The 26021-nt window shown below is 43.5% G+C and overlaps 1 protein-coding gene across 8 annotated transcripts in view; it reads right to left on the reverse strand.

Moving 5' to 3' along the window:
* Positions 1–26021, reverse strand: part of MEIS1 (Meis homeobox 1) — a 135166-nt gene that overhangs the window by 77925 nt on the left and 31220 nt on the right. The gene's annotated exons all lie outside the window — the stretch shown is intronic.

Here is a 26021-nt window from a genome sequence, read left to right on the forward strand (position 1 = left end):
TAGGAGTTGGCGGAACTCTCCATTCCCCATTAGGAAAGCTATTCCATATGGAACAACCGATTGGTTGATTCAAGTGGCTGGAAGGAGAGGAAAGGTTGAAACCCCTCTTACGTCAGGCCACTCTTTCCTGTCACAAGGGCCACTCTTTTCTATCACAAGCGAACTAATGAAGTGTGAACTTTATTAGTCTGGTAAACCTATATTTCCATACAGCCCATCATACCGCCACGTGTAAAAAAAAGTACTTTTACAGGAAACAATGAGATGGCTAAAAAAATCACCCTTAGCCTAAATCCTACTCATATTGCCACCAAATGAAATACCGACAGATGATCTATTCATATTCTCATTCTCTCTCTCCCTCTTCCTCTCTCTTTCTCCTTAAATGGCTCTGATTAAGTAATGTATGGGTCACTCAGAGTAGAAGCAGTTAAAATGATCATTTTACATTTAATGAAGAACATCACTATTTTTAGCTGGCTCTATTTATTAGAAAGTGCACTACAGAGTGGACGGCAGAGGACTGTGTGGTTTACTGTGAGGGGAGCCATAATGTGCATCGAAAGGTGGAATCACACAGTCAGGAATATTTTGTTCCTGTTCATTTGCAATGAATGGAAATTAACATCCTCACAAGTGAATATTTGCTTTAACCACACCACAGAGGCTATGTACAGGGTGATTATAACTTCTTGGCTTATTTTACTATTATTGATATGATGGTGGAAGAAAACCAAGATCATTTTCTAAAGAGACAGTTGAAAAGGGCAATCCATTTGTAAGGAAATTGACTATCACAGTAACAACAGTATTAAGTAGACTTAAGGCAAGTCCGGGTGCAACACCTAAGTATAAAATAAGGTACAAATATTACAGCTAGGAAGACAGCAAAAAGCCCCATGTTGAACTGGGACAGGATGAGTTACAATAGACAGAATCGGAGTGCGTGTTCTTGTCCAGATGTTGACACCTGTATCACTGGGAAAGAGGAGGAGAGGCTCGAACCCCAGACTCAGCTCCCATTTATGCCTTCAAGACCAGACTGTGGAACAGTAAGTAGGAGCACTTCTGCTCATTCCAGTTGCCTTGTGGAATTAAGGGCTAGCCGGCGACAAACTAGTCCTAAGGAGTTCAGGTTTTTTTTAATACCATGGGTCATATGCTCATGTGTTTCTGCTACATGGGCCTCTCCGCCAGGCAACACGGCCCCAATCCCACCCATGGGCAATCCCACCCTGAAAGTCCGAAGCCCACAATGGGGAAGCGTCAGCTTCCTCTGACTCCTCTGAATGAAGATGAGGTCTGCCTGCATGGGCATGAGTGACATGACTTATCCAAAAGTGAGGGTGCGCTAACAGGCCCCCAAACGTGTTCAACAACATAACTGAGATGATGAACTCTCCTCAGAGCCATGAGAAAAACTTGCAGTCTCTTGAGTAGGAAAAAAAAAAAAGAGTTCTCCAACCGATCATGGCGAGTGACCAATGGTCACTGTGTAACCGCTCGTTTCCCTAGCGCCGACGCGGAGCGCCTGGCCCTCCGACAGCACAGCATAGCACAGCCACTCCCGGTGGCTCTGGGACAGGAACAAGCTGATGGAATCTGGGGCCGCTCAGCTCGGAAGCAGCTGGGGGCTCGCATAAAGGAATGAGGGTTGCATTCTTCTGACATCCTCTCCCGCTGGACCCGCCAGATGAGAGAAGCCGTTCCCTTAGCCTAGTGCCCAGGAGGCAGGCTCTCAAAGGCAGGGTCCGCGGGCAACTGAGGGAAAGCATGATCGAGCACGCAGGCGCGGTGTTGAATGTAGTGAACAGAGGTGGGTTAGGCATGAGGTCCCCACTCTGAGTGGCACATTAGGAAACTGCCAGGAAGCCTGCGTCCTGGCTCACGGCCACGGAAACGACCTGCAGAGCACGTGGAGTTGTGTCTACGAGGACAGTGACAGGCCACACACGCAGAACAGGCTGCCTGTTCTGGTCTTGCAGGACTGCGGGTATTGGTGGGGCTAGAGGCCCCCTTTAGCCGTCCTCCTCTTGGCCTCCCTCCACTAAACACACACGTGAGTGAGTGAACGCTCACTTTTTTCATGAGGTACTTCCCCTTAGATCTTAATTCACTGTACTACCAGAGATGCTAACAGATTCACGATTCCCTATCTCCCCTGTACTATCCTTCCGCAGTGTTGTTCACGTTCTGGCATTTCTGGGAGTTCTCTTCAGAAAAGGTCTCCTGGGTGGTGGTGATAATTTTTGGTATATTGTGCAATGGGGAGGGGAGAGGGGCCCCAACCAGCTGCTTCCAACATGGAATTAAAGGAGTGTACCAAGCCCCACACGTCACGTGAGTGTGGGGCCAGATAGCAAATGGCTGTCAAGTACGTTTTGAAAGCCAGAATTTAGTCAACCCCAACCATGCATTCTGATGGCATTGCTTGGCCTAACTTGATAGATTGATTCTGAAAACACACACTAATTTTTTAAATGCAAAACAGACCCACTTGTGTTAGGGCCTGCACAAACAGAGGGCTAGGAGAGTGGAAGTGGCATAAACAATGTTGTTTATATCCGAGGCCTGAGAAAACTGGTGCACTTTCCTCCCAAATTGCAGGAAGTATCAGCGTAACCCCCAGCCATGGAGGGTGGAATGAGAACCATATTTTCCATAGGAATGAAGACAGTGTTTCAGATACACCGACAGACAGTAAAGGGTCTGGAAGCAGGAGCACAGTGAAGAAAGGACGGGGTCTCCTCTGGCCGGCAATGGAAGGGCAGACAATCCCAGCCACACACAATGCCTCCAACTTAAAACTCAGTGAAAGCAAACACAGCGAAAGGGCAGATGTGGGAAACACTGAGCGTTTTCATTGTTCTCCTTCACTTCTGACCTCGTGTCTGGGCCTGTGGATCGTCCCTGCCACCGGGTACCCGGGGGGAGACGGCTGCTGCGCCCCAATGACCAGCCATGTGCATCTGAGTCCTGCAGCTTTAGAAGAGCATTGGACTGGACCTGCTTCATCCTCTTTAGGCTTCCTTAACACATTTCTCCATCTTTCTGTTGTTGTTATTGTAACAAAACTATATTTAAAAGCAAGCAACAGGAAGCTTTTACTTGGGAAGTTGAGGTTTAAGCACTCGATGGCAAACAATGAGCCGGAGAGATAAAGATGCAACGCAAATGGCTGGGAACAGACCTTTGCTAGTTTCCTGCCAAAGTTGACTCCTGAGCATGTGTGAGGCCACGATAGGGACTAACAGTGCTATTTTGCTTTTATTTACTCCAATTTATTTGTTCCTGTGAGAACCCCTATAAAAACAAAGTGTGAGGACAAACAATGGAAGCCTGGCCATCTCCTTCTTGCCAGAGCCTTTATTTTCCACATTATCAAATGTTTTCATCAGTGCAGCTCAGCCCATTCATTCAACTCGGAATCACAGCCCAGATCATATTGCATGGGGGGGGGGGGGGGGGAAGGCGGGCCTTAAGCACTGCCTGCCTGTGTCAAGAAAGGGGGGAGAGAGAGAGAGAAAGAGAGAGAGAGAGAGAGAGAGAGAGAAGAGTAAGACATGATAAAGGAGAGATATCTATATAGAGAGAGAAACATACCCCTATTATGCTGTCCCTTTGACACTTAGAAACAGAATGCGGTCCTTTGTAACACTCCAAGATGGATACTGTGCCCCCAAATCATCAAGTAAGCTAGAACTTTTTAAAACGCAAGTTTGCAACTCTCTTAACATAATTTTATCTTCCTCCCCCTTTCCTTGCCCCCTTCCCTCAACAGGTATCCATGTCAAAGCAGGACTCTTGAGCTGGGGGTTTGTTTGACCTAGGTCACGCAAAGGTCAAGCTTTTCACCAGTTGTTAACACAAAGCTTCTAGCAAACCCACCCTCCAAATCCGGCTACACAGTCTGTCTCCATCTGCAAACGCACTATGCACATTGGATTTTCCTCAGTTTTGCAGGAACTAACAATCCCTTCACTGTGAAGTGGTCTCAGTGACAAATAAATAGGTCAAACACTCTTCGGTGAAACCGTAGGAGCTGAATTCGCCAAATATGGAAATGGAATGGATTTCGACGTTTTCATTTTTAAAAAGGCTTTTTAAAGTGTTATTTCAAAACCAGTTGAACAGATTGCTTTATTCTTTTATTGAACTTCAAGGGATGCTGTCTTTTAAGCAGTCCCATGCAATCCCAACTATATTTTTGCCCCTCTGAAAGAGATCAATATTTATTCAGATTGATTTTTAAGATTTACATGTGAAAAATAGGTAAAATTGGATCAAATATAAACCAAAACTAATTCTGTCAACTCCCATGAAAGTCAATAAAGCCGAAATAAATTTAGCAGATTTCATCTACCTGCATTTGAGAATTGTTTTACTTCATTATTTCTTATAAACTTACTGAGCAGAAATTTGCTTAACTCTTATCCAAGCTTCTCTTACTGAAACAATAAGACTCTCTATGGAATATTTTGCACTTGAATATTATCACCAGGATAGCATATGGCAAACTAGCAGTAGGCAGTTTATCTTCATCCTCTTTGTAAGCTAAAATTAGCACAATGCTTTTGCAGCATTCTGCACTTGACTCGGGCCAGCGTGATCTCCTCCACAAAGCCATGCTTGTCCCACATCCTGCTCGCTTCCAATATTTAAGCAAATTGGCTGAAGGTTTATAGTAACAGTCGCAGATACATTTTAATGCAATAAAACCCCCAAAGTAACACCCACCATGAAAAGTAAACCAGCTATATTAGGAATCAACCTGAAAAAAAACAAAAACACAAAAAACCTTCCTTCATCTGCTTCCTGAACTATATAGCGTTTCAACTACAAAGTCGTTCAGATGTTTACAGAGGCTAATTGTACCAAGTGGGAGATATACTAGTATATAGAAGGCTCCAAAAGCAAGACCCAATTTACCTTCTTAGACAACGAAGGCTTACTTTTCTACTTGTTTACCGTTTTCAGTTTTTCCTCGTAATGCGTTCTTGATGCTGAAAATGCATTGTTGCTAAGAATTAAGTATGCACTTTCAGCGGATTAAACAAAGGTGATCTGCCCATGGAAAGAGCTTACTCTTTAAACAGGAAAGCAGCTACTGGCTAGCTCTTTGAAAGGATTACAACACAAACAATGATTTTAAAAACAATGGTGGAGGTTCAAATAATACATCCCTTTTAGCTGGCCTGTAGCAGTGTAATCTCCTCATCAAACAGTTAAAGACAAAAAAACTTGAGGAAGAATTAACTTTGGAGAAGATTGGCAGGTAAAGCAGCGGATGGGGATATTTGCACTCCAGACAGAAACACCTCGATCCCCTCTACCATCCCCACTTTTAATGCCATTTATGAGGGCAGATGTTATACTAACAAGATTTTGCTGGAAATTTCACGAATCGATCGCTGGCTGAAGTTTCTATTACCCCTGTACGCTGGGATGGACGTATTTCAGCTTGTTATCAACAAATTAAAGGCAACATGACAAACGAGTGTTGATCCTGTCAGCCGATTTTGTATCCATAGATTAAAAATAAAATTCCTTGGAAGGAGAAAAAGAAAAGATAATTTCTCAAAAGCTCATTGTATATTTGACCTATTCACATTATTCTCAGAAGTATACATTTTATCAAGTTGGGGGGGGGGAGAAAATCTTCTCTAAACCTTGTAAAGCACCCTCATCTATGATCTATCTGAAACAACATTTCATTTGCCATAACATATTAATCCATCTAGCCCAGTCATTCCTGGCACACATCCCTCCCCCAACATAGATAAAGTTACTGGGGGGAGGAGAGGGGCAAAATACAAATACTGAAATAGGTAAATCACTTGGAAATGTCAGTAATAACCAAATAAAGCAGATATATTTCCCATCTAATTCAAAGGCTGTCATGCATTTGGACCTTTTCAGCAATGGCTGTATGTAGAAGGATCAAGTCCACGACACTACTTAGTACTCAGACATTCTGAAAACTCGGATATTGGGGCTGGTCTGTACTTTTTGATTGCTATTATCAATGCTAAGTCCCAGATTCAGATTTTCTTCTGACGGACCATGAAATGATGTGTTTGCTAACCTTCTGCAGATTTCAATCTATATGTAAAATGTTTATCGAAAGTTCTTTATTCTATTGGGGTCTGTATGCAAAGTTTCAACTTGGGTCTTAGAATTTCAGAACTGAAGGGAAAAAAACATTTCAATCATCTTAGCCCAATGTCTGTTATGTACAGAAGAAATTTCATCTCAGCGAGGTGATGCGAGTTGTCCAACCCAGAGCACAGGGCTTGTAAATTATCCAGTGGGGATGGCACCAAGCACCTGCACTCCAACCACAGATGTCTTCCCAGTCCCCCCTACTGCTAATAGAAATGCACTTAAAAGTTCCCAGTGTGAAGTGCACAGAAGCAAGTATTTAACATGATAATTGATCACCATGAGCTAGTCCTCACGTGGAGTCAGCCACAACTGTGCTTCCTGAGGTTTCAGCATTTGCTTCCATGACACCAAAACCAATGTTCAAAGCTTTGATGGGGGAATTTAGTATCACTGTTTTATCTCTTTCTTCAGAAATGCACGGGTTCTTAAATATTCCTTTCATAAAAAGAGAAATCTATAGTAATATATAGTAATACATGTGTATCTGTGTAGATAGACAAAGCAAATATGGCCAAATGTTATCAATTGTTGAAATGGAATGGTGGGTTGCGGGCATTTATGATACTATTCATTCTATTTTTCTATAGGTATGAAAATCTTCATACTACAAAGTTGGGAGAACACTAACACGTAATACGAGGACAAAGAATCTCAATGCAGTGCTCCACAAGTCTTACCCTGTATTTTTAATTTTCTACATCCTTAGCTTTGGAGTGAGAGCCACGGTGTTGTGCTACAATAGAACAGAGTCATCACCACGTGCAGAAGGAATCCCTCTCTTTAATAGGAACTGGATCGTATTTGGTGGTTAGAAAACCACTTCTTCTCCCTTGACAAGGGATGGGTTTGCAACTAAGCCCAAAAATTCACAGCACATTACTATGTCAAGAGAGAGGGGATAGAAAAAATTTAAACAGTCCACATAGAAAGTAGACTTTCTATGCTCTCACTATGACGAGGCTGCAACACTGTGCAAGTAAAGAAGAAAGAAAAGAGGCATGAACAGGGAGGTGGGGGAGGGGGAGAGGGGCAGGCAGCACCCCCAGCCATTTCACAGGTGAAAGAAGCAGTCAAGCTGATTTGCTATAAACAATAAAGACCTGCCTGTAAATCTAGTGTTGCCTCCCATTAACATCCCAGAATCAACATTTCCTCTTCACTATTAATAGACAAGCGATAGCTTGAACCCGATTTTACCAACTGCAATAGCCACAAACCTAGTCCTCAAGCTCTATATACTATTTGATAAAATGTATCTGTAATACTAAGAATTATATTTCTATATCTTAAAATGTACTGATAACATGGCATCCTGAAATTCAAAGGCCTAATACTGCTCAGTAGCTTCATCAAAGACCAGAGATTATTGTTATGAGACTGAGACCAGAAACGTGAGAACAAACGTTGTTAGTGAGTAGATACTTCCTCTGATCCTACCTGGGCTCCTGCGAGCCAAGTGCACCGTGGTCCTCCGAGAACACAGAACCCGACCCCATTCACCATGTCTCCTTGATTGACACTGCAATCCTCGTTTTCTCACAGACACCTTCATATGTGGTGTAGAAATAGCACTAGTTGTTCTTAAAAAAGAACCCAGTGGACCAGTGACCTTGGGGTAACCTAATTATCATCTGCAATCTAAGTCTCTTCTTAACCATTCTCTTCCTTAACTTTTCCTCCTAAAGTAAAAGTGACAGATTTATAACCTGGGACATTTGGGAGTGATGGACAATAGAAGGGAGGCTTACAGAAGTGGAAGTCTCAGGGGTCCACCCAGTTTAGAATGCTCTCTGTCCTGACACAAAAGGGCAGATAAACACTCTCCATTGTAAAGTGAGGACACATTTTGGAATAGTACCAGATTCTTAATTGCTTGTTACGTCATCACCCACACTCAGTCTGAACCTGAGTCTCTCTTTTTCATAGAGAAAAACAAACCCTATGATGATGATGATGATGGTGGTGGTGGTGGTGACGGTGATGATGATAGCAGCTAGCACATACATGTTTACTACGTGCCAGGCACTCTTCTAAGTTCAACACATCAATTTGTTTAATCTTCTCAACAATCCTATAAGTAGGTACTAATATTACTCCCTCTTTATGAATGAGTTTAGGTGGTTCTTCTGCCCAAAGAAGTAAAAACTAAGCCATTTTTCTATAGGAAACAACCAATATATTCTTGCTTCAGATTTAGTCAGACGCTGAAATCCATTCATGCTTGAAAATTAGTAAGAGCATCAACTGAATTGGATGAAAAAGTAGGTAACTCCTAAAGAGAACAGCATCGGGAAATATCTTTGTCCCAAACATTTCTTAATTCAGAAGTGTAGGGATCAACAAACACTGAACTCTGCATTTCCTGAGGCCAGGAAGTGGTCTTATTGATCTTTGTTGTCTCGGGATTTAGCACAGTGCCTGGTATACAGGAGGTATTCTGGGAGTGAGTGAGTGAGTGAGTGAGTGAGTGAGTGAGTGAAATACAATGCTAAGCAGTGCCTGATCACTTCCTTCAAAAGCTCCTTCCTCATTTTATCCTCTTCTCTCTTCCTCATGAGAGACAGAAGACAGACTGGTGAATGCATTTCAGAAATAGATGGACCAAAAAAATATCAGTTACTAGGTTACTTCCTAACCTGGTATAAAAGAAAGGTGTCAGAGTTGGAAAAAAAAATCTGACTGATTCAGGCCCTGGTGTTTTCCCACTTATTCCCTCTCAGACTTTGGCAATTCTCACCTAAAAATTGAGATGTGAATCGCTGCCCTGCTATAAGATTGTTGGTGTAAGGCTCACAAGCAAAGTCATGGGGACACATTTCATAAACTGAAAGCATGAAAAATATGTTATTTGCCATCCCTCAGCATTGTGCATGGCTCATAGTAGGCGTTCAACAAATACTTGTCAAATAGTGGAAAATCAGAATAAAAGAGCCACATGTCTCTGATTCTCTAAGTCCCAATTCAGAGCAGTGCCTCTGAGAGGCTCAAAATAGTCAGAGCCAACCTCGGCAGGACTGAGAGCAAGCGCAGGTAAAGGCGCCCTTTATGTAGGTTGGAGTTGGAAAAGGTACCTCCAATTCCACATCAAAATAAATCACATTGTCAGCCTTATGGAGAAGTAAGACTGATGGGAATGAAGAGGGGGCTCTGGGTACCAGGCCGGAACATCAAGCCAATGCCCCCCCAACTCTTGAACCCCTCTTCTCTAGGCTCCGTCCCCCCAACACCCCAGGTCACGAGCCGAGAAACGGCAGCGTCATTGCTGTCATTCTGCTCCTCTGAAATAGGAACCTGGATTAGCTCTGGCTGGCGGAGGCTCAACCCAGATAAGTGCAGGGCAATGCTGATAGGCAGCGGGGAGGAATTTGAGGAAGTGACAAGAAATGCCACGTCATCCACCATAAAGAAAGCTTTCCCACAAAGTGGCCTAGGACGTGACTACACAGCGGCTGGTGTTCAGAAAAATGCAGATAAACGCAGAAGTCTTTCCTACCAGCAGGACGGAGAGCCAGCCACAAACAATTCATGTCCTTGCCACATCCTTCAGTGACTACGGGGAGGAATGCAGAACACACCCTCCCACATGCCTGCCTGCAGCCCACAGGAGCCTGGGCTGGGAGTGGGTGCCCTCCTGCTTGCAGGGACCAGGAGGCCCGAGGCAGCAGACCCCTCTCTGCTCATTGCTAACATATTAATCAAAGAATCACCAGCAATCCTGAGGATGTGGGGGGATTTTCGTTATTTTTTTACAAGGATTCTAGGTTACAGTCTTTCTGTGTCAGGGAAGGGTATGTGCCATGTCAGACAGAACTCTTCCTAATTTCATTCACCAAGGAATGGACATCATAATAATCGGCAGTGGCATCTGTCATTGCAGAGATTTGCACTGTTCTTCATAGGAGTTGCACGCAAATGTGGAAGTCAGCAAGCACTTATTCTTCAAAGAAGTTCCCACGTATGGGGGGGGGGGGGCGGGGGCACTGGCAGAGCAGCCTGGGGGACATGGGTTCTTCTATGCTGTCACTGTGGCTTTTTATTTTTATTTTTTTAAATTGATTTCAGAGAGGAAGGGAGAGGGAGTCAGAGATGGAAACATCAATGATGAGAGAGAATCATTGATCGGCTGCCTCCTACACACCCGCACTGGGGATTGAGCCCACAACCTGGGCATGTGCCCCGACCGGGAATTGAACCATGACCTCCTGGTTCATAGGTCAATGCTCAACCACTGAGCCATGTAGGCTGGGCCACTGCAGCTTTTTAAAAGACAGAGAAAAGCCCTGTTCCCTGTTGGTTTTATATGGGTTGGCTTTCTTTAGTTATATTTTTAAATGTCATTCAAAGGACCTGTTCTAAAAAAAACAAAATGTATCCAAAACTTGCCTGAGATATCTTCACCAGGAAATCTTTGAAAAACGGATAAAGGGTCAAATAGCTTTAGAAAAACTATAGTCTGTGATGAATTACTACCAGTGACTACTGACAAAGGCATCCTGGACCAGCTCTCAGTTTGGGTGTCTACTGGATGAATCGCATAGCCCAGTGTGCTAACCCTCTCTGCGAGAAACCCTGGCTTAGGTTCTGCGATCTCAAATTGTCCCACATCATCGATCTAGAGAGAAATTTGAGTCCCTAGTATCCCAGAGGTTTCATAAGGGCCACAGCTGTCGGCAGACCAGATTTTCATCCTGGGTAACCAGGGACACATTTCAGTACAGTACATTTTTGCTCAGAACTCTTTGAGAAAACACCAAGTAGAAAATGATTAGAATTACATTACTTCCTCTCACATATTAGCATTAAATTATTAGTTGTATTAGTGGCTTACATTTACATTAAACTTGCAAATGATATAGAGCCTTATTTCCATTCTATGAGCATCTCAATTTTCCCCCCTGCATGCATATCTAATCATTTGCTTACCTCTTATCACTCCGGGAACCTACAGTCTTAATTCCATGGATTTCCACAGGGCAAGAATCTAGGCCACCGTTTATGCACAGAAATCAATTCAGCCATCACTACACTGTGCATCAAAACAACATTTTAAGAGCAAAAGTTGACGCCAGTGGCATTGAGCCAGAGCACCTCTCCTCGAAAAGAAAATGCAGTGGGGTTTTTAAGGGCAAAAGAGGACACATTGCCAAGGCTTTATGCCTCACCCACAAATGGGAATCCTTAATGGCCCCGAGTTGCTTGATTTAAATCTGGAGCTTACAACTTTGTGCCCAAAGGAAAGTGCTGACTGCCACACCCCTCCGTGCCCTTCTGTAGTGTCCCGTGTAAACATACCCACTAGGTCAGTTTCCTCTCTCTTTGCCCCTAGTGAGATCACTAACCAATGACATTTTGGCACCACAAGTCTATTGCATTTTATGAGATCTGCATCTCTGAAACACAGTATTACATTAATGTGATAGTTTCAAAAGAAGTCATATTACTAAGTGCCATGAATCACAGAAACATTTCCTTCTTCCAAAATTGTATTCAATCTGCTAACGACCATATTCGCATTATACCAATCTTTGCAATTGTATATTGAAGCCATAAAAAGTATCTCCCACCCCCGCCCCGCATCTTTTTCCCACAGCTCAAATAAAGGTGAATTAAGAAAATCTGGCCAAGGGTATGCATGTCTACTGCCATTTCCCACAGCAAATAGGGCATTTTCCTCTGGGAATAAAACATTTCCCTCAAACTGCTGTTTATATCCCTTATCAGCTGCACAGCAATAGAGCCATCAAGTCCAATCTCTTGTGGAAGAAAGTCAAGGTCAACAAGTACTTGCATTTTTGTTTATCTTTAGCTGAAATTGCTACTGACATTCAATTGGGTAATAAACATGAGGTCTGTCAGATGTTCCCAACGAACAGGTGATCCAGAAGCTATCTCGGAACAAGGTCCTTGCCAGGCAATCAAACACTCCTGTTACAACAATTATGATTTGAGTCCATTTATGTATCGATGCAAACATCAGTCAATTCTGAATGAAGATTGCCATCCCATTCCCACCACTGGGTAATAGCAGGGCGGACAGACGTACTGGAGGGCTCTTGCTAGAACTACTCACCAACAATAACGTGTGTACTCCCATGAGCAGGGCACCATCCCAAGAAAAGGCTTTCTCCCCTTTTCTATTTAAAGGCAATTTTGTGCAGCTCAATACAACCTTGTCCTTTGCTATGCCGCCGGGGTTCCTGAGCCCAGTTGCCTCTCTGCTGAAAACCAATTCTATGGGTGTGTGTGTGTGTGTGTGTGTGTGTGTGTGTGTGTGTCTATTTGGAACTCTTGCATTATTCCTTTAAGCCAGCATAGTTGCTCCATTAGAAAATACCTCATTTTTAACTTGAAAAGTGGTAGGATTTGTTCAGCATGCTTAATTCTAAAGAGTCAGATAGATATTTGGAATAAAGGCCACTTAACTTCTTTCCAATCCATCATGAAACTCACTGATATCAACAGGGGTTATGCATTTGGATCCGGACAGCACATGGCCCCATGCCACATTTGACTTACAGATTAAAAATAGAATCTGTTCCAGCTGCAAAGTAAGACACGTTAAACTTACTGCCTCCATTTGAAATATGAAAATACCAAACCTAAGCACTATGGCTACTACCTAAAACGACGACTCCTAACCCAAATAACGCAAGCCTGTTGCTTCCCCTTCTGTTATGAACAATGAATCCAAGGAACAGTCTTGGAGCCTAAAAGTAATGCTTCCCCTTCTCCCTATACGGATTCTATTAACAGCCCATTCTTTAGCAGAGCAATTCCTGTTCTCCAAAGCTGACTCCTTTCCTATCAAGAGCATTAGGATACCTGGAATCGAAATAAAGGATAATCCCTCTAAAAATATACAAACTCACATCCTGGGAAAGAAAGTGGAAACTAAGAACGAAACCAATTCCAGACACACAAAATAAAGTGCACTCTTTTTAAAAGACAACTTCCAATGTAGACATGGTAAGTATCTGGTCAAAATAAACGCTGTTGCAGTATTAAACCATAACCCTTCCTCCTTTAACATTCTGGCAAAAAGTGAACATAAGCAGAGTTGTATCAGCAGGCACAGGAATATATTATTCCCCATCCTGGAGTCTGGTAAGTTTTGAAGATTCTACATACAAAGAAAACTCCCCAGCCTGGGAGGTGGGAAGGCTGAAGCACGCCAGGGTTAGACTCCACTGGGAGTGCGTGAGCACGAAGGCCCGTGAAACAAAACATCCACTCTGCAAGTGCTCAGGAAATGCTCATCAATCAGTTGTCAAGCAAAGGGGGAAGTCACCTTATTTTCAGAGTAGTCAACTGATGAAATGAGTCACCAAATTCCCATGATAGCGTGGCCGGCCTCTTCCTTTCCACCCAGCCCCTGGTCCCCATGGAGCCAGAACCTCTCCGCGGGAAAGAAAGGTGAGAGAGAGAGAGAGAGAGAGAGAGAGAGAGAGAGAGAGAGAGATGGGTGGACTTCTTCAAGCCACCCTCAGGAAGGGCTGGAGACAATGTCACTTCTGTTCAGCCAGGGTGTGGGGTAAGATACACAGCCAGCAATGACCAGCGATCCTACCCTCACATCTAGAGACAAGCTACACGTGAGAAGACGGAGAGGATGCCAGAAGGGACCCGTGGTCTTTAGGGCAGAATTCTGAAACCTTTGCATGATCCTAAACCTTCCAAACCACTGCCCCCCAAACCACTCCGTCTCTCAGGCTGGTCCAGGCTCCTCCTCCAAAGCTTTCCTCTCAGCCCCTTCCCTCTGCCTGACTTCACAGCCAGAAATTTCTGCACAATTGTAGCGCTGGCTCCTGCCCTTCCCAACCCGCAGCGATTCCTCCTTCACTCAGCTCGGACCATGACCCAGCTCGCACTTTCAGTGACTCCTCATTGCCTCTCAAACAAACTTCCAGTTCCTGAAGACAACACCCAGGAGCCTTCATGGTCCCGCCCCCGCCCTCTCCTGGCCTCACCTCCAACTCCTGCGTCCCCACGTTCTGTCCTCTGCTCACGCTGAGGTATGCACCAAGCCGTTCCTTTACTCAAACCAATTTCTTTGCCTCGCGTGCTCTGCTACTCCTCCATCTGCCCCAAGTTTCCATCACAGACTCACCCCTTGGAGGAGCCAGGTGGGAGACTGGGGATCGGAAGCAGACTTCTTGGAGGACTAACTCTGGGGGATGGGTGAGGGCCCTGGAGTGCTGTGTGGACAAGGACTCAGGTTCGAGTCCCATGCAGGCTTGATGAGAAAGGGAGCTGTGATCCATGAAGGGCTCCTGCCCTGGAATCCCGGGGTGAGGGCATGCCTGTGCCAGGCAGTTGCCCCCTATTTGCCCATTATAGGTGCCATTCCTCTACTTTCAAATTTCACAAAGCCTACTCAGTGGTCAGACCCCACCTGCTCTATGTTAACTGTCAGCCCCTCCCCTGATCTGTTGGTTTCTTCATCCCAGGAACGGCCTCTTTGACTCTGAATTCTTACACCTAGCGCTGGACTGGGACACAGCGGACATTCATCAATGCCCACTAAGTTAGTGAATGGGACTATTCTGTCTTCACCTGCAGCACCTATGGGAGTGTTCCTCTCATAAGCTTTAAAGTCATAATATCAAGCAATACCTTTTATTTGCACCAAATTTATTCTTTTCACACAAGGGGATGTTCTTGGTGCTGGAATGCGATAAACCAAATAGATGTTTCACAGACATCTCCCGTTTTATGGGTTACAATCCTATTCCCTCAGAACTTCCTGATTCAAAGACTGTGGCGCCTGAATCCTATCATGCTGTCATCCCAGCTCTGCCCTTCATTTTACCACCACGTATCTGAATCCCCCCGCTCCGCTGACCCTGTATCAGGGGACCATAACCAGATGACAAGAGCATTCGCACTCGCCTTCCCAGCCGCAGGTGGAGGGAGGAAAGACTGGAGAGTGGAATTGGCCCGCCATGAAATGGTCAGAAGCAGGAGATAGAAATGGAAGAAAAGGCCCCATGGCATCACCAAATAATCAGCACCTTGGCTCTTGGTAAGACAGGCCATTACCTTGTTTCAAACCACAGAAATCAAGACTAGCTTAGATACCAAAATAAGGTTAAAGTAACAATGGGCTGAATCTGAATCCAGGCATCTAGTCGAATCAGTCAATCAAATATTTATCAGGCACTTATACTTGCAGCATTGTGCCGGCTAAGGGGGATGCAAGAGGCATCCTGTAGGTGATGTTGAAGATGTCTCTAAGCCATTCCCTGGATCCCTGTGCGAGGACACGTGGGAAAACTTCTCTCAGGTCTTTATGCCAATCAAAGGGATTCTTCTGAGCAACCTCCATGGAAGCCATAACTCTTGTAACTAATTATATTTCACTCTTCATTTTGGCTGCCAGGAAGCTCAGAGCCAAATTATCTGCCTATTTCTAGCAACTGTACATCTGTACATAATCTTTTAAGTCATATTGTTTTGTACTACTCTTATGACTGGCCTCTTGTTTATTTTCCTTTCATTTAAATGTCCTCATCTAGCCCTGGCCAGTTTGGTTCAGTGGACAGAGCATCAGCCTGTGGACTGAAGGGTCCCGGGTTCAATTCTGGTCAAGGGCACATGCCCTGGTTGCAGGCTTGATCCCCAGGAGGGCGTGTGCAGGAGGCAGCCAATCAATGATTCTCTCTCATCATTGATGTTTCTATCTTTCTCTCCCTCTCCCTCTCTCTCTGAAATCAGTAAAAATAGACTTTTTAAAAAATAAATTAATTAATGTCCTCATCTACTTATTTTTATCTTATGTATACTACATATGTTTGTTACTTTCCTTAAATCCTTTCTTAGAATGAAGAGGAGAATATGTAAATGCATTTTAAAATGAAGATACATCTTTTTAAATTTTTATTCATCCTTACCTGAGGACATTTTTTTTTCATTGATTTTCAGAGAGTGGAAGGGAAGAGGAGACACAGAAAAAGAGAAACATCAATGTGAGGGAGATACATCAATTGGTTGCCTCCCACACATGTCTCAACCTCTGACCAGGGCCAGGGATCGAGCCTGCAACCGAGGTATGTGCCCTTGACTGGAATCAAACCTGAGACCCTTCAGTCCATGGGCCAGCACTCTAAGCACTAAGCGAACCTGGCTAGGACTGATTTTTTCTAAGGTGTCAAAAAGTACACAAGGGTGTCAAGATGCTCCCTGTCCCGCTGTAATATAGCACTCAAGGAAACATTCAAGCTACCACAAACAAAATATTTAAAGAGACAGCATTGATCTAATTCTAATAATCTAGCAACAAGCCTATTGGCAACTTCAGTATCTTCTGCATTCACTTTTCAATTCCTCCTTTCCTAGAAATATATGGTTTTGAAGAAAATTTAAAATTTTCTAGGTAAGGTTATGTTATCTTTTTCTCCTGATATGGAAATAAGTTAAAGCAAGTTCTTCTTTCATTCCTTGTTAGGAAATAAGATGACCTATGTCTAGGAGGGAATGCATATGGGTTGATATTGGTAAGTGGGGGAAAGCCAAAGCTAATTGTACTAATCAAACAGAATGCTTCTAGGTTAAGTAATTACGGAAAATTATCTGCAAGACTGAACTAATCCACAAAGGCAGACACTTGAGCAAAACCCAACTCACCAACTACACTTCTGGGACCAATCAATGTGCGAGGTAGACAACGCCTACCCCTTTTTAAGGAAAATGCTTGGCATAAATTTAGTGTTTGGGTTAGTTTTTGCTAGGCCAGCAGCCAAAACCTCTACCACTATCCTTAATTAGTGCTAGCATTCACAAGGGAGAGAGATAAATTCAGGAGCTGAGCTACATATCACATCCCCGGCGTGGAATCCTGTCTGCTGCTGGGAACGGCACTGGACAAAAGCACCCTCCCATGGCAGCACAGTTACTCCTGCCGTGGATTTAGTCCTCCCCCCCCCCCACCCTAAGATTCCTTGGAAGATACTAAAATGTTGCCACCGGTGCCCACCCACCCTTTATTGGAAGCTCACCCTGGCCAGAGGATGGTACCCAAGAGTAGGAGGAGGCAGAACAGGCAATTATATGGGTGGCATGATTTAAGGTACAATCTTAAGCCCATCTACCACCAAGTTCTGAGAAGAGCTACCCATTGAATCTTTCCTGAGTCCTCCTGTTCAAACACATCTCCGGAGCCTGGACAGGTGAGACCTCAGTATCTATTTACGTTTCGACAGAGATTGCCATGTGAGATGAGCCATCTGCCACCCAGAAGAAACCAGTCCTAAGGGAATACAGTGCAATCACAATTTGAAAGCCTGAGAGGGTTCCCGATCCTCTTTAATAAATAATTATCCATCAGTGGCCGTGTGCCCATAACTACGCTGGGCATAGGAGGTTTAAAGATGGAGTCTAGTGCCTTCCCAGGAGCATCCTGGGGAGGCTGATGAATGAATGGCTCATTTCAATATGTGACAAAGGATAAGACACTTGCTACCATGACAACACAGAAGAGGGTCACTTCCCCCAATCTGCAGGTTCACGGATTACTTCCAGTAGGTGACACTTAAGTTTAGAAGTCTTTAACCTGCACTACATAGACCCCACTCCCCAAAAAGTGGTCCATGGTTAGAACTCAGAAGATCCATATACTTTGGAAGGAAAAAAATTACATTTCCTTCTCACTAAGCTTTAATTAGAATTAGCATTTCTTTCAAGTGTATACCCAGATAACGAACCACAGAACTATTAGCAGGACCTGAGACTTTGTCACCAATGGAAATCATATTCATATATCACAATACAGGTGTCACAGATACCTTAAAATGCCATTCACATTTGCCAGTATTTCAATAGAATTAGTGCTAGACCTTTATACTGAATGCATAGTTACAGAGCACTCATATCCCTATATGATCATTTGTGTGTGTTTTAAAGTATTTTGATACCTGGATTTCAATATAATGACTGTCCCTCATAGTCCTATGTGTTTTGTTTTGTGCATTAATAAAAATATTACTCTGACAAGATACCCATTGACTTCACCACATTGCCAAAGAGATCCCCACCCCCACTCCCAAAATGTTAAGGTCCCCAGAAGAGGATCAGTATGAGTCAGCAGCCAGGTGACTAATGGTAGAGAAAGCAATGCCCAATGACAACACCAATGGTTCAGCATGCAGAGGCCCTGGCTGGCCACCTGGCTGTATGGGAGGGTGGAACCAAGTGCCCAAGACAGTGCTGTAGATCAAAGTTGGTCTCACAGGGCCCCAGAGATACTGAGCCTCTATGACAGTCAGAGGACCAAGTTCAAGGTATCTTTCTGCAGGTTAGACTAAATACCTCTCACCTTGTCTTTTAGTCAACATCCCTGACCAGAGTTCACTGTGTCTGGGTAATTGGTATGTGGTGAAATAAATAAACTCAGCTCCCTAAGAATACTCAGTATTTAGTGAACATTTCACTTACATATGCTTGGTGTTCTTGATGCCACACACAAAATTCCTGAGGGCAAATACTATGACCTACTCATTTTATAGCCTCACACAGAGCACCTCCATACATAAGTGCTTAATACATTTTTGATGACTTGACTAGAATGTATAAATGTATATTTCGCTGTTTAAATACAACTCATGACAATATTTTGGCCCATCTGCAGAAACGATTACAATCCTAGACTCTTTTTATCTCCTTGGGCTATAGTAAATGGATGCTTCCCTAAAATTAACTTCCTCGCTTTGGCCTTGCCAAGAATGACACCGTGTGAAGAATCCATCGCGTGGGACAATGGATTCCCTCCTGGTTTGTTTTCTTGGGTAGAAACTGAAACACACATTTAAGCTGTGCCAGGCTGTGTGTGGTAGCCCTGGAATGCCTGGGAGGGCCGACCTGAAAAACAAGTGTTTGCTTATAGTTTAAAACCCCATGCAGAACCGGGAGAAGAAAGGAAGGTGAGAGAGAATAAGAGGAAGGTCTCAGTTAGAAACTGAATTAAATAATTACACATTAAGATCTGCATTTCTACAACTCAGATCACCATTTTTATCATTTATGTAAGGCAATAAAATGCATGCTATTAATATGGGTTCAGAACACATTCTTCTATATGTGATGCATTTGAGGGGAATAATACCTTACAATCTTAGAAGGAAAGAACTGAGCCTTATAAGCCAGTACCTTCTGGGTCAACTACAATAGAAAGTATATTCCTCTCTCCCTGAAAGGCTAAGGCTGGTACAGAGGGAGCGTGCTCTCATGTATGCAGACTGAGTGGAGCGAAAGGAAGATATATTTTTTAAAAAGTTTCCCCATCTTCTGACTGCAGAGCTAAATGATGATTGACATAACATCATAATGCATATAATTCTTTACCTCTCCTTTTGTAATTTAAAACTACCCCATGATTCTTGAGAGACCAATGTAATTAATTCTAAGAAAGTCAAAGAACTGGTGCATAATTTTAGAAGTTCTTCAAGTCACAACGGAATTGATATTCTTTAAGAAACAACTCCAACAGCAACACCAACAACAAAATTCCAACCCATTCCATATGAAAAAACAAAAAACCTGTGTCTGCACAGGTGACCATGGCAACTGTCAGTAGCAAAGTCTACATCACATACAGAGTCCACCCTAACATGGCAAAACAATGGGAAAACCGAATTGTGTTAAGTTTCAAAAGTTAGAGTACTAAATTTGATAAGCTATCCAGACCATGAATTCACAAATACACAAAATGAGCAATCCACAGAAAATATAAGAGATGACCCTGTTGACTAATGCCCTGTCTTTTCTAATCGAAGGCCAGACCTATTCAAACCCAATCACATGAGGATGGAATCAGTAAAGGTCAATCAAAGGCATGCTGAAACTCCAACCGCCTCGCTGACCTTCAGAGCTTGTGACAAATTGCTATCAGTCAATGTCAACTAATGACAGTAGCTCTTTGGCTAATCAATTGTTCTAAAAATGATCAAGAAAACTACTCACAGGACAGCTCATTTTCACATCAATGCCTGTGAAGTATGAAAAGCTCATTTTTTGAGTTTTTAATAAGCTCATAAGTAAAGCAGTTACTTGGTAACAGAGGTCACCTTACAGAAAAAGACAGAACCTTTGTCTGCCTTTTACACATTCTTTTATTACCATATTATAGTAAAAATATGCCATGGAGATGCCAGAGGGCTACATAATAAAACAGGTAACACTTCATCCACATTGGAGACAAATAGTCCTGTGTTAGAGGGAAATCTATTTGTGAGTAAATAATTTCAAATGCATTTTTTCAGTTAAGATGAAAAACAATGACCTCAAGTTGACTAGAGATAATTGCCTAATAGTGAGAAAATGCACTTTCTGTGAAGACACTTATGGCCAAGTTCATGCCCCTTGCTATACAGTGACTACTTTTAGGTGGGGAAGTTATATTTCTTGGTTTTAAGATGACCTGCTTTCATGATGCTAAAAGCCAAGCCAATGGAGAACAGAAAACAGTTACTCCCACTCAATGAGTCAATAAGGGGAAAGGTGACTCTCGCATGGGGCGTTCCTGGGAAAACAGGTCCGTCTATCCATCTAATTCCACATGTTTGATAAGCTAATGATAGGGACCTTTAGATAACGGGGTTTGCGGAGTGTAATAACTTCCCGTTTCTTTTTTACACCTGACTTTTCCCATCAGGAAATCATTTTCCCATTCCGCCTGCCACTGGCCTGCAGGGGCCACGGGGCCACTTAGAGTCCAGCATTAAGTGCAACTTAAGGAACACACGGGGCTGCCGAGGTCCAAGGGCTGAGGCCTGTGGCCAGTGATGTTTTACTTTTACCTCCTCTCCACTAGAATGCATTCTAGTGCCACTGAAATATAAGAAGTTCCCCGCCAAGTACAGGAATTAAGAAGCCACCGTGCACAAAAATAGTTCATTCAACTCACTCTGGCCGACAGACAAATGAAATGAAAACACACACACACACACACACACACACACACACACCACTCTTTGTTAAACGTTTTTCTTCATTTTCAGGGTTCTTAGGTTATTCTAAACCTTGTTTTTAAAATCAGGTGGGGTTTTTTTTAAATAGGAAGACTGTTTCTCAACAAGCAGCATTCACTGTGTGTGTGTGTTTTCATCTAAAAACCTGCAGATAACAGATTACACCCTGAACCTGAGTTGCTAAGGTAGTTTTTCAAATTAAAAAATCTTCTGTCCCCTCCACCACTCTCGAGTTGTCCGTAGGAAAGAAATAAAGGAGGGAGGGCAACACTTAAGCCGAGCCATAATTGGAAGTATGTGAAAAATGAAGTGTCAGTTTGGTCAATAAAGGGCAAAGGTCAAGGGGAACTGCAGCCCAAACTCTGTGCGAAATGTGCTCATTAAGACATCCAATCAGAGTGCTCCTTCCCACCTATCCCATTATTCATCGGACAGCTGACTGTTTCAAACGCCCAGGGTTTGGGCTGTTATTACTTTTCTTCTTCATGTAAAAAGGCGAGCTGGTATATAAATCGTTGCTTAGTCATCTGGAACATAATGTGGCCCTTCCCCACCTCCCTCTCCCCTGGCTCCCACCCCCTCCCATCCAGCTCTGCCTGCTGGCTTCACAGGTCTGAAACAACTGCCTTGAGAGTCCCTTCAATAATAAATGGAATTGCCTTCTGCCTATAGGTTGCCTGAACTCACACAAAAGCTGGCGTGGAGGGGGATGGGGCAGTGGGAGGCATTGCAACTATTGATACATCATTATAAAGAAGTCGCAGTGCTTTTCAATTGTGCCTCTTTAAAGAAACATGCTGCTTTTGCCTTTTTTTTCCCCCCAGAGGGAGCAAAGATACAATTGTTAATCTGAGTCCTGCCCCCCAAAGGAGAAGTTCATAAGTGGGCTTTCGAGGTTCCAGGAACCGTTAAAGCCCTTTAGGGTTGAAATGTTTTACATCAAATTTCAATGTAGCAATCCTACTTTTTCTTTATCCTTACAAAAGAGGAAAATGAGGTGAGCTTTAAGTGGGAAGTGTTCTGCCAGCAAAAAAAAATGCCCTTACTTGTTTTTCTGTGCTCCTATTCTCAATTCAATAAATCTGTGAATGAGTGAAATGGGATAGGCTCTTAATACATAATACAAATTAATCATATCAATCATCATGCTCCGCTGTACATATCCCAATCATCATTCTATTTAGCACACAACACTAGCTTCTCACTCGCCAGCGGCGGATAACCCCCCTGAGGCTAGCGCTGAGGCTGTCTTTTCCGAAGCTCTGTCACTATTACAAGGCAGGGCGCCAGGCCCAGCGAGGACTCCGGGGGAGGAGTTGTCCAATTGATAACAGAAAGAATGTCCATCAAATGATCTGTTTTTCCATTCCTAGCCACACGAGAGCACTTTGTCACATGGAATACCATAGTTGGGAGCTGGGGCTCTGGAATCAGACTGTACGGGTTCAAGTTCAACTCTACCACCAACCAGATTGTGACTTTGGGCAAGTCTCTTAGCCTCTTTCAACCTCTGTGACCTCCTTCCTTGACCAAGCAAGAGATGGAAATACACTGACCGTCAGCCCTGACTACGTTATCTCATTATTGTCTTGTGATCATGTGTTCATGGCTCTTGACTTTGAACCAAAAAGGGAGAAGCGCCCAAACTCAAAATGGGGTCGGTCATATGTAAAGCTGCCCATGAGTCATAGAACGGCTGCCTTCCAGGGAAGGAATACAAAAAGGCAGCAGACTGGCTTGGTATTCTCCCACCCCAAACCACATACTTCCTAGAGTAGGCCCGGATGACGGTCAGTAGGGCAGCAACACACAGTAGGACAAATAAGACACATGAAAGAGCCACGTATCTGCCAGTGCCTACCTCAGCCTACGAGACTCTGCTCGGGAATCCTGCAAACACCCCATCCCAAAGCTGTGATAAAACCAAGAGCAGACTCTGACAGCTACTCACTCTTCAATATTTCTGAGCTGGACTTTTTTCTCTTCCAAAATGGGAAAATAGCAAATAATTGACAGGGATAGAATAAGGACTCCATCGCATGTCTTTGGAAGTGCTTTGAGGGAGTTAAAGAGTAGACAAAATCCATGTCATAGCAACGGCCGCAGAACCCTGGACCCAATACATTTGTTAGGCCTTCCTCTTCCATGCCCACTTAAAGGAGCTTCGCTGATTAAAGCACCAACTCCCTGCAAGGGGCCCAGAGTGCTAGTATCAAATGAAAGCAGATGTCCTGAGGAAGAGCTGCATGATAAGTAATTTGAGTTGGGGGAAAGATTTATTACCCAAATCATGAATAAACAGAACAGTAAACCCCTGAAAAAAAATTATATACTTTGCTTTTTCTTAATTACCTCTCTGATATATATATATATGTACTCTTTAGAATGCCCAAGATTCAACTTGGTATTTTTTTTTTAATGCTTAGGCAAAAATTTTTACTAAAACTATTCCATCAGTCACAACAGCCACTACTTTGGCAAGTTATCAGGCACTCAAAATCCCCCAAATTGCTGCAACGCTAACTAGAAATTGTTACTGTATTTTGAAATCTTTCAGAACATTACGAATTTCCTGGATGACTTATTTTCCTTTATTTACTTTGAAAGTCCAAAAGAACAGGACTCAGTCGAGATATATAGCCTGTTATATGCCTACACTGTGTGGCAGATATGGTTATTTAACAGAGGACCAAAGCCTAGAGGATTTCTGCCTTTTGTACCACGGGTGCCATAATGAAGTGGTGAAAATTGAAAAGGAACGAGGAGAAAAGAAATGCAGTACAAATAATACAGTAGAGAAAGTTTTAAAATATGTATTACTGCTGTCTGTGGGGAAAACACCTCTTTGGATATGTTCTTGACAGATTGAGTTATTTCTGTCTATTGGGTATGTATAAAGACATATTTATGGATTTATAAATCTTTTGAAGAGGGTTGTTATTTACCCAGTTGACTAAAATGGACTCAAACTGTGTAAATAACTGTTTAGGACATGCACTACGGGCCAAATGCTGGCACGGCTTCCACACCCGTGCCTGCCAGAAAAGGCAGACAGGGAAAACATGGAAAAGCCACTGTGCACAGTTAATCCGCAGGCTGCACTGAGGCCCGGCTCCACAGGTCTCGGGGATGAAAAAAAGATTTAGAAGGGTCATGGTTGGCATGGAAATGTACATAAGTTGTTGCAGCAACACTTCTAGGCGTCATTCTGCATTTAGCAAGGAATAAATCACACTGCCAAAGACAGCCCACGGGGAGGGCTGAAGGTAGGACTCCTGACACCTATATTATCAAGCAGGTGGGGGAGAGGAAGGGGAAGTCAGGAGGGAATGTTTCTATTTGACCTTGGTGGAGGGAACTGACTCTAGTTCTTTGGTGGAGAACCAGGGAAAGAGAGCACGAAGACACGAATCTTAGACAAATAATCAGGAAACCAAAATTTTAGGTCTGACACCGCACGGGGACCTCAACAAATTCTTCGGCTCACCCCTAACCTTTCCCCCTCATCTGTCCAGTGGGGCCGGACCTGTTTTATCTGCCACCCAGGACTGTTTCAGAAAGGGTCAACTGAGACCATTCCAAGGAGATGATGTATGTAAAAAATGCTTTTTAAAAAAAAAAACGAGGAGGTGGTCTTTTATGAAAATGATAACGAGAAACAATGTAAGTGGAAAACTCGAGCAATGTCAAGGATCTCTGGCTCTTGGTCACAATCAAGTTCATCACCAAATGGGCCTTTGGAGAGCACTGTTGAAGGGAAAAGGCACATGCAAAACTCCCAGCTCCTTGTTATGACATGTCAGCGGGGAAGACTCGGGTGGGGCATGTGCCCTCTGAAAACCCCTTTATCGGATTGCATTGAAGGAAACATAGTCTGTTATAACTTTCAATTCAAGCACGTGTTAGCTGTTCCCAAACCTTCAATGCAGCAGCAGCTCGACTACCTGCGTGCTCGTGGATGACAGATATTTGAAAAGCCAGAAGTGAAGACAGAAAAAGAAACCCAAATGAAAGCACTGGGCTATGACCCCGTGTAGCAATTTTGGAGAACAGGATAAAGAACTGCGACTCCATCCCCACCTTTTGGGGGGCGCCTGGTGTAAGATGAATTCTGAAAGCAGGGCTCTCTGTGGCCAGTGCTGACGTCACCCTCTCTATCACACTGTGAGCTGCGGCACCACAACATGCAGACACATACCCCACCCCCACCCCCCTACCCCCCCAGAGAAAAAAGGCCCCATGGATTTGTGCTGCGTATCGTTTTGCAGTAAAAGTCAGAGGGCCGAGGTCACCTCTTTCTGCCTCAGCTCCGAACCAGTTTACTATTCCGGGCTCCATTTTTACTAGCCTGAGAGTCGTGATGAAGTCAGCAACTTGGCTTTGAACTAGAAAATGTCTCAGATGCCTAAAAGAAAAAGTGACTCCCAGTCCAAATAGCATACATGTGCCTACAAAAAAATTAACTTTCCTGTTTTTGTTTTCAAACTCATCATGCTAACCTCACTGTGGACTGCAGTGCTAATTGGTAGAGAGCGTTAAAGTTAGAAAACAAAATTCTTTTGCGGGCTGACAGCACTCCAATGACATGTGATCATCAAAGCCGATTGTAAAGTATGTGCCTACTGTGGGCTCAGTCAACCTCAATACAGCTGTCTTTACAGACTCGGATAGAGGGGACTCCTTTAAACTTTGGTTGCATTCATTGGACTCAAAAGCCAGTGCCGCTGGTCTCATCAAAATCAGTGCAAGACATCGGAATACTCCTCCACCTTCTTGCTGAAGATTAGCTTCAGGCTAAAGCTTCATCTCCTACTTAGTTATGGTCAGACCAGTACATCCATGGGTAAGGGTATTCAGAGAGCAACACAAATCAAAGTGAGCTGATTTCTTTCCCTT

The sequence above is a fragment of the Myotis daubentonii genome, chromosome 12, assembly GCF_963259705.1.
Source record: "Myotis daubentonii chromosome 12, mMyoDau2.1, whole genome shotgun sequence".
Classification (NCBI taxonomy): Eukaryota; Metazoa; Chordata; class Mammalia; order Chiroptera; family Vespertilionidae; genus Myotis; species Myotis daubentonii.